The sequence below is a fragment of the Oryctolagus cuniculus genome, chromosome 5, assembly GCF_964237555.1.
Source record: "Oryctolagus cuniculus chromosome 5, mOryCun1.1, whole genome shotgun sequence".
NCBI lineage: Eukaryota > Metazoa > Chordata > Mammalia > Lagomorpha > Leporidae > Oryctolagus > Oryctolagus cuniculus.
The window spans coordinates 14,112,942-14,125,417 of NC_091436.1; positions in this window are offsets into that span (position 1 = coordinate 14,112,942).

The window sequence follows — 12,476 nt, forward strand, 5'->3', positions numbered from 1 at the left end:
TACCTGTCAGTCTCTGAGGGTCTCGAGGTAGCTTCCCAGGGAACCCTGGGACTGATCTGTCATAGAGTGGTCCAGATGCTTTCTGAGGCCGAAGGGGCTGGTTTGGCCTGAGTCTGTGCTTCTCAGGTATTCAGTTTCTGAGAATGGGATACTCAACAGCTTTTTGGGGCCATGCGAGGGTGGGTAGGGCCATTTCCTAGAGACATTGAGAAAGCCTTCTTGTCAGCTTCCTGTGGGTTCTGAGTGGATGGCAAGGACTAGTACATCTACTTCCTTGTGCCTTTGTGGGACAAGTCACCCACAGCTTCGGTTCAGTTGCTTCCCCAGACCAAGAGTCTGCAACTTACCAGCTTGGGCCACCTTGTTGCTTCCAAGGCAGTAGGAGGAGGATTGGCCGGACTTCCTGGATGATTCCTGAGGCCAACATTATGTGAGCAGGGCTTCCTATCTTTTCTGGGGGCCTCTGCAGGTAGAACCATTGGGTATATGCTGCTCAAATACTTCCTGGGGGCAATGTTGGGGATGGGCTGGTCACAAGGCTGAGTCAGGGGAACTGTTAAGCTGAGCTGCTCAGCTCCTTCAAAGGGTCCAGCTCCACGTGGGTGGAATTTTAGGGTGTCATTCTGTAGCCAAAGCCTGGGTGAAAGGACACAACGAGGGCTGGGCTGTTTCTCTAGGGAAATGCAATGTGCTAACCTGTCAGTTCCTTAAGCTGGGGTCAGGGCCGGTGAAGACCTCAGGATTCTCCAGCAGTGAATGCCTCAGGTGTTGTCCTTTTGCTTAACCTTTCCCCACTGAGCAAAGTGTCTTTGTTTCAGGGTTGATACCAAGAGACGGAAAGTCAAATGTGTGTTTACTTTCCTCCTTCATAAGGCCACCCTGTATTCCTTTGTATTGCAATATACTGTTCTGCGCCCACTTTCCTGCACTACAGCTGAGCTAGGGGTCTTCCTACACACTATTCTGCCTGGGGCTTGTGGAGAAACTCCCTTGATTGTTAAACTAAATGTGATTCCATAGGTTTAATCCTCAGATGTTGGCTTGGGAATTGGGACCATGGGACTCCGTCCATTCCTGCATTTCAGTGTGTCAAGCCTGGTACTGGGCTTCATATCATGGACCAGACCTCATTCCCTTTCTCTATCCCTGGTAGGAGAATGTCTTTTTCCATGTTGTGTTGCTTGGTGTTGGACAACTCTATCCTTCTTGCCTTCTTCAATTCATCTTTTCTTACACTAAAGTCAATCAGTTGATCTCTCACTTGGCTCTTCCAAAGGCAGATTTGTGTATAACTAGCTGTTCATGTTAGTTCCTGTACTTCAGGTTTTCTTACTGAACTGTGGAGTAGTATATCCAATAGCACTGTGGGATGCCTCTCAGGGTCTGACAACTGTGCAATGGCCAGGACACACCAGTATACACAGAGGGGATACCTGTGAGGATAACTGAAGGCTTGCTGGGAAAGGACCTGTTTCCAAGCTCAGATATGGTTAAGGTCCTCAACACCCAGTGAACTTAGCACCTTGGTTCTTTTCTGACTGCTGCTCAGAGCTCCCCTGACTCTGAATTTCTTCTCATGTGGACTTATCAAAAACAAAACAAAACATTTCACAGCATGAATCATGCCTACATATAGGAAGCATGCAAAATAAGAAAGAAACCACAATATTTTATTACCCAGTCTTAAATATAACATTCCATTACTTTTCATATTAGAAGCAAACTATGAAATATCAGACAATTGGCAAATGAATAACAATACCTTCCCCTGAGTTGAATCTGCTCAGTCATACTGTAGTCTTTCTGAGTGTTATGTCAGTGGACTGAATCTACAGGCTGAAACCTTAGTCCCCAGTATCTGGAATTAAGTCATGAAACTGGAGCCCTCTTGATGGAATCTGTGCCCTTATAAGGAAAGACAAGAGACAGCTCATTTTTCTTTCTCTTTCTGCTTTGTGAAATGCAATGAGAAGGCATCCAACTGCCCATTACCTCTCACCAGTGGCAGAATCAACCTGCACTCTGATCTTGAGCACTGTAAGAAATAAATGTTTGTTGTTTAAATCACTGAGTCTACAGATTTTTTTATGGAAGCCTGAACTGTATGATATTTATAAATGAAAGATTTTTTTTTTTTTTGACAGGCAGAGTGGACAGTGAGAGAGAGAGACAGAGAGAAAGGTCTTCCTTTTGCCGCTGGTTCACCCTCCAATGGCCACCGCGGCCGGCGCGCTGCGGCCGGCGCACCGCGCTGATCCGATGGCAGGAGCCAGGAGCCAGGTGCTTTTCCTGGTCTCCCATGGGGTGCAGGGCCCAAGCACCTGGGCCATCCTCCACTGCACTCCCTGGCCACAGCAGAGGGCTGGCCTGGAAGAGGGGCAACCGGGACAGAATCCGGCGCCCCAACCGGGACTAGAACCCGGTGTGCCGGCGCCGCAAGGCGGAGGATTAGCCTAGTGAGCCGCGGCGCCGGCCCTATAAATGAAAGATTTTTGATAGTATCATTTAAACACACATTTTAATTTACATTTGTGTTCCAATTAAGAAAATAAATATCTATTTAGAGTGAAAAAGAAACTTAAGTAATGATTTCTAATTCAAATATTAGGATTTTATTTGGGCCAAAAGAATGGAAGCCTTAGAGATTATTTTAAAATATCAGTTCTATTTTTTGTGTTGAACTTGGTGACTCAAACTTTCCTAATCATGGTAGTTGACATTGGCAACATGTCATACACAGTTGTCAAAAATGTTTAAAAATTGAATTAAAATAAAAAGAAAAAAATAAATGTTGATTCTTAAGAATATGATAACATTGTTGACTTAGTTACAGAGAAGATTTGCCTCAAAGAATTAGACTGCAGAAATGATTTCTTTTGTTATCAGAAATATCAGTTGTATAATAGCTGTGGCAAGCCTGGTTATCCTTTTTATTCTCCTAGATAAAAAACTCCTCCCTGTGCATTCAGGTTTTTGATGAATAATTTCTTGGCACATGTACACTACTTTTATCTGATAAGCAGTATAGAATGAGGTCATTTTCATTTTATCTGGATTTCCTTTAATTGAAGACCATAGAATCTGTTCATAGACTTATAAAAAAAACTTACATTGTAAGATATATTCAGTTTATAAAGTTTGTTTTTCACTTGCCAAAAATTTATAAATGCTATATTTTATATTTTGAGAAATATAAGTAAAATAATAAAAATAAAATAAAAATATGATAGAAAGAAGAGCAAGAGAAAGTGAGACAAATCTCTATCCATTGATTATCTTTCCAAATACCCTCAATAGTTATGGCTGAGCCAGGCTTAAGGCTGGATTCTAGGACCCCATCTGGGTCTTTCACATGTGTGGCAGGGGCCTAAGCCCTTGCACCATAATTTGCTGACTTCCAGAGTGCACATTAGCAGGAAGCTGGATCAGAAGTAGAGGTGGGGCATGAACTCAGGCATTCTAGTATGGCATTTATATAAAACATCCTGATCCAATGTTATTTTAGTATCTTAATTGATTCTTACAAAAGTTTGTAAAATAGATAAGGTAGCTATTCTGTTAAAGCCCAGGACTTCCTGTGCAATTTAATTAAAATGGAGTCACTTTTTCAAAAGAAAATGGTTCAAATGCCGGTATGTACAGATTATTCATGCTTTCTTTCTCTTGGTTAGGGAGATTCATTTTAGCTGGTAGCCTGTATTGACCAATCATCCCTGATTTAACAGAATTAAAATGCAAAATCTTCCCTCTACCGAGACTCCTCTTGTGTGTTGACTTTCTACTGTTGATGACCACCAAGATTTCTTTCCAATACTGTAATGATATACATTTATAACAAAAAATTGAAGTCAAAAGCTAATGTATATCATATTCTTTGTATTACATACAGACTGTTTATAGCTATATGCTGTTCATGCTAATGGTATAACCTAGTACAATTTAAGGTCATTAAAATATAATGGAAAATTGAACCCTCCTTGATGATGAGATATTTAGCTTGGTAATTTAAAAATTCATCAGTTAATTTTATTTCAATGATAATTTTTAAATTAACACATTATACTATTTAAGTTGGCAGATATAAAAGGAAATCTAACATACTTATAATAAAATAAAATCTAATTCTAGGTACACATTGAGTTAAGCTTTAAGAACAGGCAGCTAATATTTTTTGAAGTTCTTGTTACTTCCTCCACATAGGAATATGGAAAGTCATCCTCTGAATTAGCAATATATGCCATAAAAGCCTTTGGATAATTCCAGAAAGGAATTAAGAAATTGTAACACATCAACCAATCACAAAATCAGGAAGAGTTTCAATTAGAGGATAAGAAAAGTTGTTGTATTTTTCCTACAATAGCCTTTAAGATAATATAATACAAGTCAGAGAAATTAGTAAAAGCATGTCATTGAAAACTTCTCTTGAGATAAAGAGAGAAGTATAACATGGATCTAATATCCTGCTTTTGGGGCCCAGTTCAAGGGTCCGGTCTCTATTTTTTATGACTTAGAGCTCTGAATGAAAGCTGGTGTACTTTCAGCACATGGATGATACTAGGTGCAAATGAGGTACCTGGGGCTTCTTGAATTGCCAGAAAACTCAGGAGACAGTAGACAGACATGAAGGATGAAGAGAACACGGGATCCTAGAAAAAGAAGTCAGCCTGCTCTTCCCAGCCTCTCGACTTGGAAACTTAGAGACACAGGTCAAGAGAAGACCCTCCCCAGAAAAGGTCAAGGATCCTCCAAAATTTTTAGTTTGGTTTATTGCTGAAAATGTTTTTTCTTTATGAATCCAAACTATAAAACTGTAAATGCTCAAAGCCTAGCAAAAAACAAAACAAAACAACAAAGAACATGAAGAAAAAGGGAAAGTTTGGCAAATCAAATGAAAAAAGATAAACCTCCAGAAATTTACCAAAAGAAATGGAAATCTACAAATTACCTTACAAAGATTTTACAAAAGTAACTTAAAAAAACTTGGTTATCTAAAAAAGTACACAAAGACAGATATGTAAAATCAGGAAAACACCATATTAACCAAATAAGAATATCATCAATGAGATAGAATCAATAATAAAAAACTAAATAGAAATCATGGAGCTAAAGAATACAGTAAATGAAAGAAAAAAAAAACCACTGGAAGTGCTAAATAGCAGACTGGATAAAGAAGAAAATATCAGCATACTTGAAAATAGGTCAGTTGAAATTACCTGTCAGAAGAGAAAAAAATGAAAATGGTGTGAAGAAATATGAAGAAAGCCAAAGGGATTTATTGGAAATCATGAAGTTATTAAAAATATGCATTATGATCGTATCAGTGGAAGAAAGAGAGACAGAGAACAAATGGGAAGAAATAATTTCATAAGACTTCACAAATCTGAAGAAGGAAATGGACATCTGAATCTAGAAAGCTTAATGGACTTCAACCAGGAGCAACACAAGGAGGCTAACACACTGTAATAAAACTAAAAGAATATTGAAACAGCAAGAGAAAAACAAATATTCCCATAAGATTTCCACTGAATCTTTTACAAAAATCTTATGGACCTCATGGGAGTGGGATGATATTGCTCTGTTTTGAATACAAGTTGGCCCCTAAATCTATGCAGGATTTTAAACTTCAAAACAATATGTCAGTATTATTAAAATAGTGAAAAGTTAATCAAATTATGTTATTTAAATGTGCAGCCTTTGGGAAGTGATTAAGATTAGATTGAGTCATTAGGATACAGAGTGATTGTATCCTGGGGACTTTATCCTTGAGAGATGATAACAGAGAAATAAATGGACACACATGCTCCTTATCTCTTGTTGTATGATGCCTTGTGCCATTTTGTGCATTTGCTAACAAGAATGATGTAGTCAGAGTATAAATCAATGGATTCTGTCTAGTCTTGAACTATGAGCCTCCAGAATTGAGAGCCAAACTAAATTCTTTTTCTTTATAATGTAAGCCTGCCTTAGATATTTAATTGGAGTAAAAAGAAAGCTAATACAGAACATTGTCAATGAAGTCAGGATCGTTATAAACTATAGCTAAAAATAGGAAGCCAGTTTTGTAATTAGGTTTCTGCCAGAGGTTGGAAAAGTTACAGAAGGCTACAGAAAACCTATAATGCTGCAAATAAAGAGTTAGATAAAATTCTTGGGAGGACTCAGAATAAAAAATTGGAAAGAGAACTTAGAGATTGCCTCCAGTATGCTCGCTCACACACACACACACACACACACACGTATAGAATGACAGACTGATAGAAAGTCTGTGTTGATGAGGTCTCAGCTACAGATAAGGATTCTATTCAAGTTTGGACTAAAAGTAATTCAAATTACATGATAGAAAGGCAGTTAGCCTCACTGTATCCTTGCCTTAAGCTGTTAAGGGAGAGTGAATTAAAAGTGATGAACTGGGGGTGGGCATTTGGCAAACGCAGTTAAAATGCATGTTTGGACAGCCACATTCCATTCTGGGGTACCTGGGTTTGAGTTCTGGCTCTGCTTCTAATTCCAGATTCCTACTATTGCATATCCTGGGAGGCATCAGGGGGTGGCTCAAGTACTTGAATCCCTTCTACTCACATGTGGAAAACCTAAGTTGAGTTCCTGGATCCTGGCTTCAGTATGGCCCAGCATGCTATTGCAGGCATTTGGGGAGAGAATCAGTGATGGATGATCTCTCTGTCTGTGTCTCTGTCTCTCTGTCTCTTCCTTTCAAATAAATGAAAATAAATAAATAATTTTTTAAGGGAGAAATGGAGCAGGCAGTGAGCCTAGTGGCTAAGATGCTAGTTAAGACTCCCACATCTCAAATTAGGGCACCTTGGTGTGGTACTCAGCTAATGTAGACCCTGCAAGGCAGCAGTGATGGCTGAAGTAGTTGAGACCTTGCCACACTTGTTAGATACCTGAACTGAGCTCCCAGCTCCCAGCTTCAGCCTTACCCCAGTTCTGGTTGTGTCAGGCATTTGAGGAGTGAACTAGCAGATGGAAATTCTTTCCTTTTCTCTTTGTGCCTTTCAAATTAATGCTCAAAATAAGAGGTAACTGAGAAGAAAAGATGCTGCATTCCCTGGGAGAAGTTATGAGGATGACACCACAAGGAATTTTGCAGACCTGCCAGAAAGCCAGTAGCCAAGCCTTACTGGTCTCCCTGGGAATGGGCTTGCTGTCCTAAAGCAGCCCAGTTCCCGTCTTAGCTGTCTGGCTGTGTTCACCTCTGGACTGTGAGGGCCTCTGAGGCCAGTGGATCCTGGGTATGCCTCACTTATGTGCTGCCATTCTTCCACTTGCACATCCCAGACACAGTAATGAGTGTCTTCCTGTTTGATTCTTCCAGAGAAAATTAATGTTGTACTTCCCGGAATGCATCAAGAAATGTGGAGTTGTCATTTTCTTCATGGAAGATTTGGGTTATTGCTCCTTAGCAGTGAGAGAAATGTTTTGCTTAAAAGGCTAATCTTTTATACAAATTGAAATTTCATTAAACTGCATTTCAGACAGAAAGTGTTATGAACTAATTTATCTGGTGAAGGAGATTTCAAAGCAGCAAAGCATTCAGGCAGTTGCACAGCTACTTTTAACCAGTCACAGTACAATGAAAGAGTGAAGGGATGATTTAAAGAGAGAACTGAACTTATTATTAAAAGGAAAGAGAGTGGAAAAAATTGGACAGTTTTTACCCTGGCCATGTGGTAGGGAATAAAAGCGTTTTCGGGGGAGAAAAGTGACAGTGGAAGGACTGTTTGGTAAGGGGTTAGTAAGGACAGACAGGCCAAGATAATGGGAAAAATACTCTGAAAGCATTTTGGAGACAGACAAGTCTTCGCCAACCACAGATCAGGAGTCTCGGAAAAGAATAGTTTCAAGGGAGAGGCATTATGCACTGAATGCCAGAAGAATGCATTTTTGGGGGGGGGGGGCGCGGTTTCCTATGACTAGAATATGATTTGCCTCCAGAATTCATGTCAGACTTTGAACTCTAATGTCCTAAGTTAATAGTAAGAAGAGGATGGAAACTTAACACAATCATGGTGCTTAGAGGTGGTGCGTTTATGAAATAATTAAGATTAGATGAAGAGAGAGCATCCAGAAAAGCCTACATCCAATACGGGCTCCAATTTGAGCCAAGGCTACTCCCTTCTGATGTACCTGGTAAGGCAGTGGTTAATGGCCCAAGTTCTTGGGCACCTGAAACTATGTGGGAGACTCAGATGTCCTGACTCCTGGCTCCTGAATGGCCTGACCCAGCCCTCGTTCTTGTGGCCATTTGGGGAGTAAATCAGCAGGTGGAAGATCTCTCTTCATTTGTATATTACATTTGTAATGACAAAAACACCTTAAATTGTTTGGCACCAATACACTAGTTATACTGAACACTAAACTGAAAAGCTAAGTTATCCAAATATAACAACTTCCTCCTGTAGTTAAAATATTGGTTTGGTATTTGCAAGAAGACATATGGGATTTATCTAGGTTTGGATTAAAACTTAATTCCTTTTTAATGAAGTTTTCAGTACAATTACTAGAATGTGATTTGTTTAAACAAAACAATATCAAATGGTTGTATAAGTTAGTTATTAACTTGCCTCAAGTGGTTAACATTGATATGTTTAGCATAAAGTTTAAAATTAAAATTAGGTGTTTTATTTTCTAAGCCCTAAGTTTGTCATTTACTTTCAGCAGTCCTATTGTTTTAATTGTATGATTAAATTATATGAGTTTTATGTTACTCTGGCAAAATGGAACAGAGATTCAACAATTTGTCAGATTATGTCAAATCAAGTTAGTATGTAAACTCAAGAAGAAATGGAAATCTGCAAATTATCTTACAAAGATTTCACAAAAGTAACTTAAAAAAAAACTTGGTGATCTAAGAAAGTACACAAAGACAGATATGTAAAATCATAAGCTCACTGTTTATCAGGTGCAGGACTCAGTGTGTTTCCGTAGTATTTAACTGCCTCTCCACAGCTTTGTAAGAACTACTCTAGTCACTGCTATGAACTTATTCAAGTGGTTTTATTTCCTTAACAGCTTTGCTCACTTTCTCCCATTATTTCTGTTAGAAGTAATACTGCATTAATGCTGTCTCTGACACTTTTCATTTTCTCATCATTCCTTTCACTGTCTTCACGTATCTTCCTTCCTCAACTATCTAATTCCATGGCCGCTTCAATAAGCATGATTACAGCAGCATTTTTCTATATGATATTTCTGCAGATAACACCATTGCAATAGTTTGAGCAACAATCAAGCAACAAATAAGTGGTGTGTGTGTGTGTGTGTGTGCATGTGCTGACATATTTGTATGAGCACAAGATAAGTCTATGGAATGATATACACCAATTTTTAGCATGAGGTGCTTCAGGGGCATGGAACTGAGAGAAATTGTTTAAGAATTTATTTCATAAGTATTTGCAATATTTCATTATTAAAAAGGAACAAAAACACCAAACTTTTGAAGATGCCCTCTTAACTCTCATTTTTAAGGCTTTTATTTAATGAATACAAATTTCATATGTACAGATTTTTTTAAACTTTCATTTAATGAATATAAATTTCCAAAGTACAGTTTATGGATTACAATGGCTTCCCCCCCGTAACGTCCCTCCCACCTGCAACCCTCCCCTTTCCCACTCCCTCTCCCCTTCCATTCATGTCAAGATTCATTTTTGATTCTCTTTGTATACAGAAGATCAGTTTAGCATACATTAAGTAAAGATTTCAACAGTTTGCTCCCACACAGAAACATAAAGTGAAAAATACTGTTTGAGTACTAGTTATAGCATTAAATCTCAATGTACAGCACACTAAGCACAGAGATCCTACATGAGGAGTAAGTGCACAGTGACTCCTGTTGTTGACTTAACAAATTGACACTCTTGTTTATGGCATCAGTAATCACCCTAGGGTCTTGTCATGAGCTGCCAAGGCTATGGAAGCCCCCTGAGTTCACTGACTCTGATCATATGTAGACAAGGCCATGGTCAAAGTGGAAGTTCTCTCCTCCCTTCAGAGAAAGGTACCTCCTTCTTTGATGTACAGATTTTAGGGATATAGTGATTCTTCCCCCTCCCATCCCCTCCCTCCCACCTCACTTCCACACCACCTCCCACTCCCTCTTCCATTCCATTTTCCATTAAGATTCATTTTAATGATTTTATATACAGAAGACCAACTCTATACTAAGTAGAGATTTCACCTATTTGCACCCACATAGGCACACAAATTATAAAGCACAGTTTGAAGACAAGTTTTACCAATAATTATCATAGTACATCTCATTAAGGACAAAGGTACAACATGGGAAGCAAGTGCACAATGATTTCTGTTGTTGATTTAATAACTGGCACTCTTATTTATGACATCAATGATCACCCGAGGCTCTTGCCATGAGCTGTGAATGCTATGGAAGCCTTTTGAGTTCCCCGACTTCAGCAGCTTTTAGATAGAAGCATATGGAAAGTGGAAGTTCTCTCCTCCCTTTAGAGAAAAGTACATCCTCCTTTGATGGCCCCTTCTTTCCACTGGGGTCTCACTCACAGAGATCTTTCAAGCAGAACCATTTTTGCCACTATGTCTTGGTTTCCATGCCCTAAATGCTCTCATGATATTTTCAGTCAGATCTGAATGTCTTAGGGGCTGATTCTGAGGTCAGAGTGCTGTTCAGGGCTTTTGTCATTAAATGAGTCTGCTAAGTGGACTGCTTTCCATGTTGGAACTTTCTCTCCTTTGTAATTCTATCTATTGTTAGTAACAGACACTTGGTCTTATTTATGCGATTCCTTTGACACTTAATCCTATCTATATGATCAAATCCATACTTAATATGATTACTTTATCATATAAGATGGGATTAGTGCCACCCAGCTAAATGGAATTTGGAGTCTCATGGCAAGTTTTTAGCTTTACCATTAAGACTAAGTCTGTTGGAATGTGTGCTGATCTGTAAAGTTTCTCCTTCTCTCATTCCCACTCTTATTTTTAACTGGGATCTATTTTCAAATGACTTAATACATCTTTGATTAGTTCTATTTTAATTAAGAAGTTCAACCAATGGTATTAAGTAGAGAAAAAAAAGAATAAAAATAAATAAATAAATAAATAAATAAAATCAAATGATAAACTGTTCCTTGACAGTCAGACAAGGGCTGTTCATGTAAGTGCTTCTCATAGTATCAGTTTCACTTTTACAAGTTTCTTTTAGGTGCTCTTTTAGTTGTCATAGATCAGGTAGAATGTATGATATTTGTCCCGTTGGGACTGGCTTATTTCACTAAGTATGAAATATTCCAGATTCATCCATTTAGCTCTAAATGACTGGATTTTATTTTTAACGGCTGTATAGTATTCCACAGAGTACATATCCCATAGTTTCTTTATCCAGTCTTCTGTTGATGGACATTTAGGTTGATTCCATGTCTTGGCTATTGTGAATTGAGCTGTAATAAACATGGAGGTACCTATGACTCTTTTATTTGCTGATTTCAATTCCTTTGGGTAAATTCTGAGGCCGTATGGTAGGACTAGATTCAGATTTATTAGAAAGACCTACTTCTAATGTAAAAAAAAATCACAATTTTATTTCAATTTGGCCTAAACAATTCTAATGGAATGATTGCTCTGTAATTATCAGACTAGGAAATATGACTTGGGACTATTAACACATAGGTTGTGTTAGTGGAAGAATTAGGGATTTCGTGCCTGAGAGTAGAAGAGAGAGAGCAGAGTTTCTGGTAAGAACATCTGGGGATATCAATGAAATGATTTCTATGCAGGTGGTATATTTTTGTGTTTTCGAGTACATATAATTTTTTCATAATACAGTTGTGTTTCTTGGTTCAATCCGAAATATTTAGTAAAAACTATTGAAATGCAAATGTGTGCATTTGTGAATACATGCAGATGTATTAGTTTAAAAAAAAAAAAAAAACTGTCCAGAAATGCCTGTTTGTTTTTCTGCTTCATTCTGGAGAATATTTTGGCATGACTGATCCATGACTGATCCATATCACTGAATCTTCTGTAGCCTCAGTAGCATTTTCCAGCCAAGTAAGGGATCCGTTTAAGGAGAGTAACAGTGAATCAGGAAATTGCTAAGTTCTATCATGGTAAGAAAGGTGCCTGGATTATTAGAAAAAAAATAAGAAGAAAAATGTTGTAAGTGAAAAGTACTTTTTAAATTCTTTTCTTTCTTTTTATTTTATTTTATTTTATTTTATTTTTGACAGGCAGAGTGGACAGTGAGAGAGAGAGACAGAGAGAAAGGTCTTCCTTTGCCGCTGGTTCACCCTCCAATGGCCGCCACAGCTGGTGCGCTGCGGCCGGCGCACCGCGCTGATCCGATGGCAGGAGCCAGGTGCTTCTCCTGGTCTCCCATGGGGTGCAGGGCCCAAGGACTTGGGCCATCCTCCACTGCACTCCCTGGCCACAGCAGAGAGCTGGCCTGGAAGAGGGGCAACCGGGACAGAATCCGG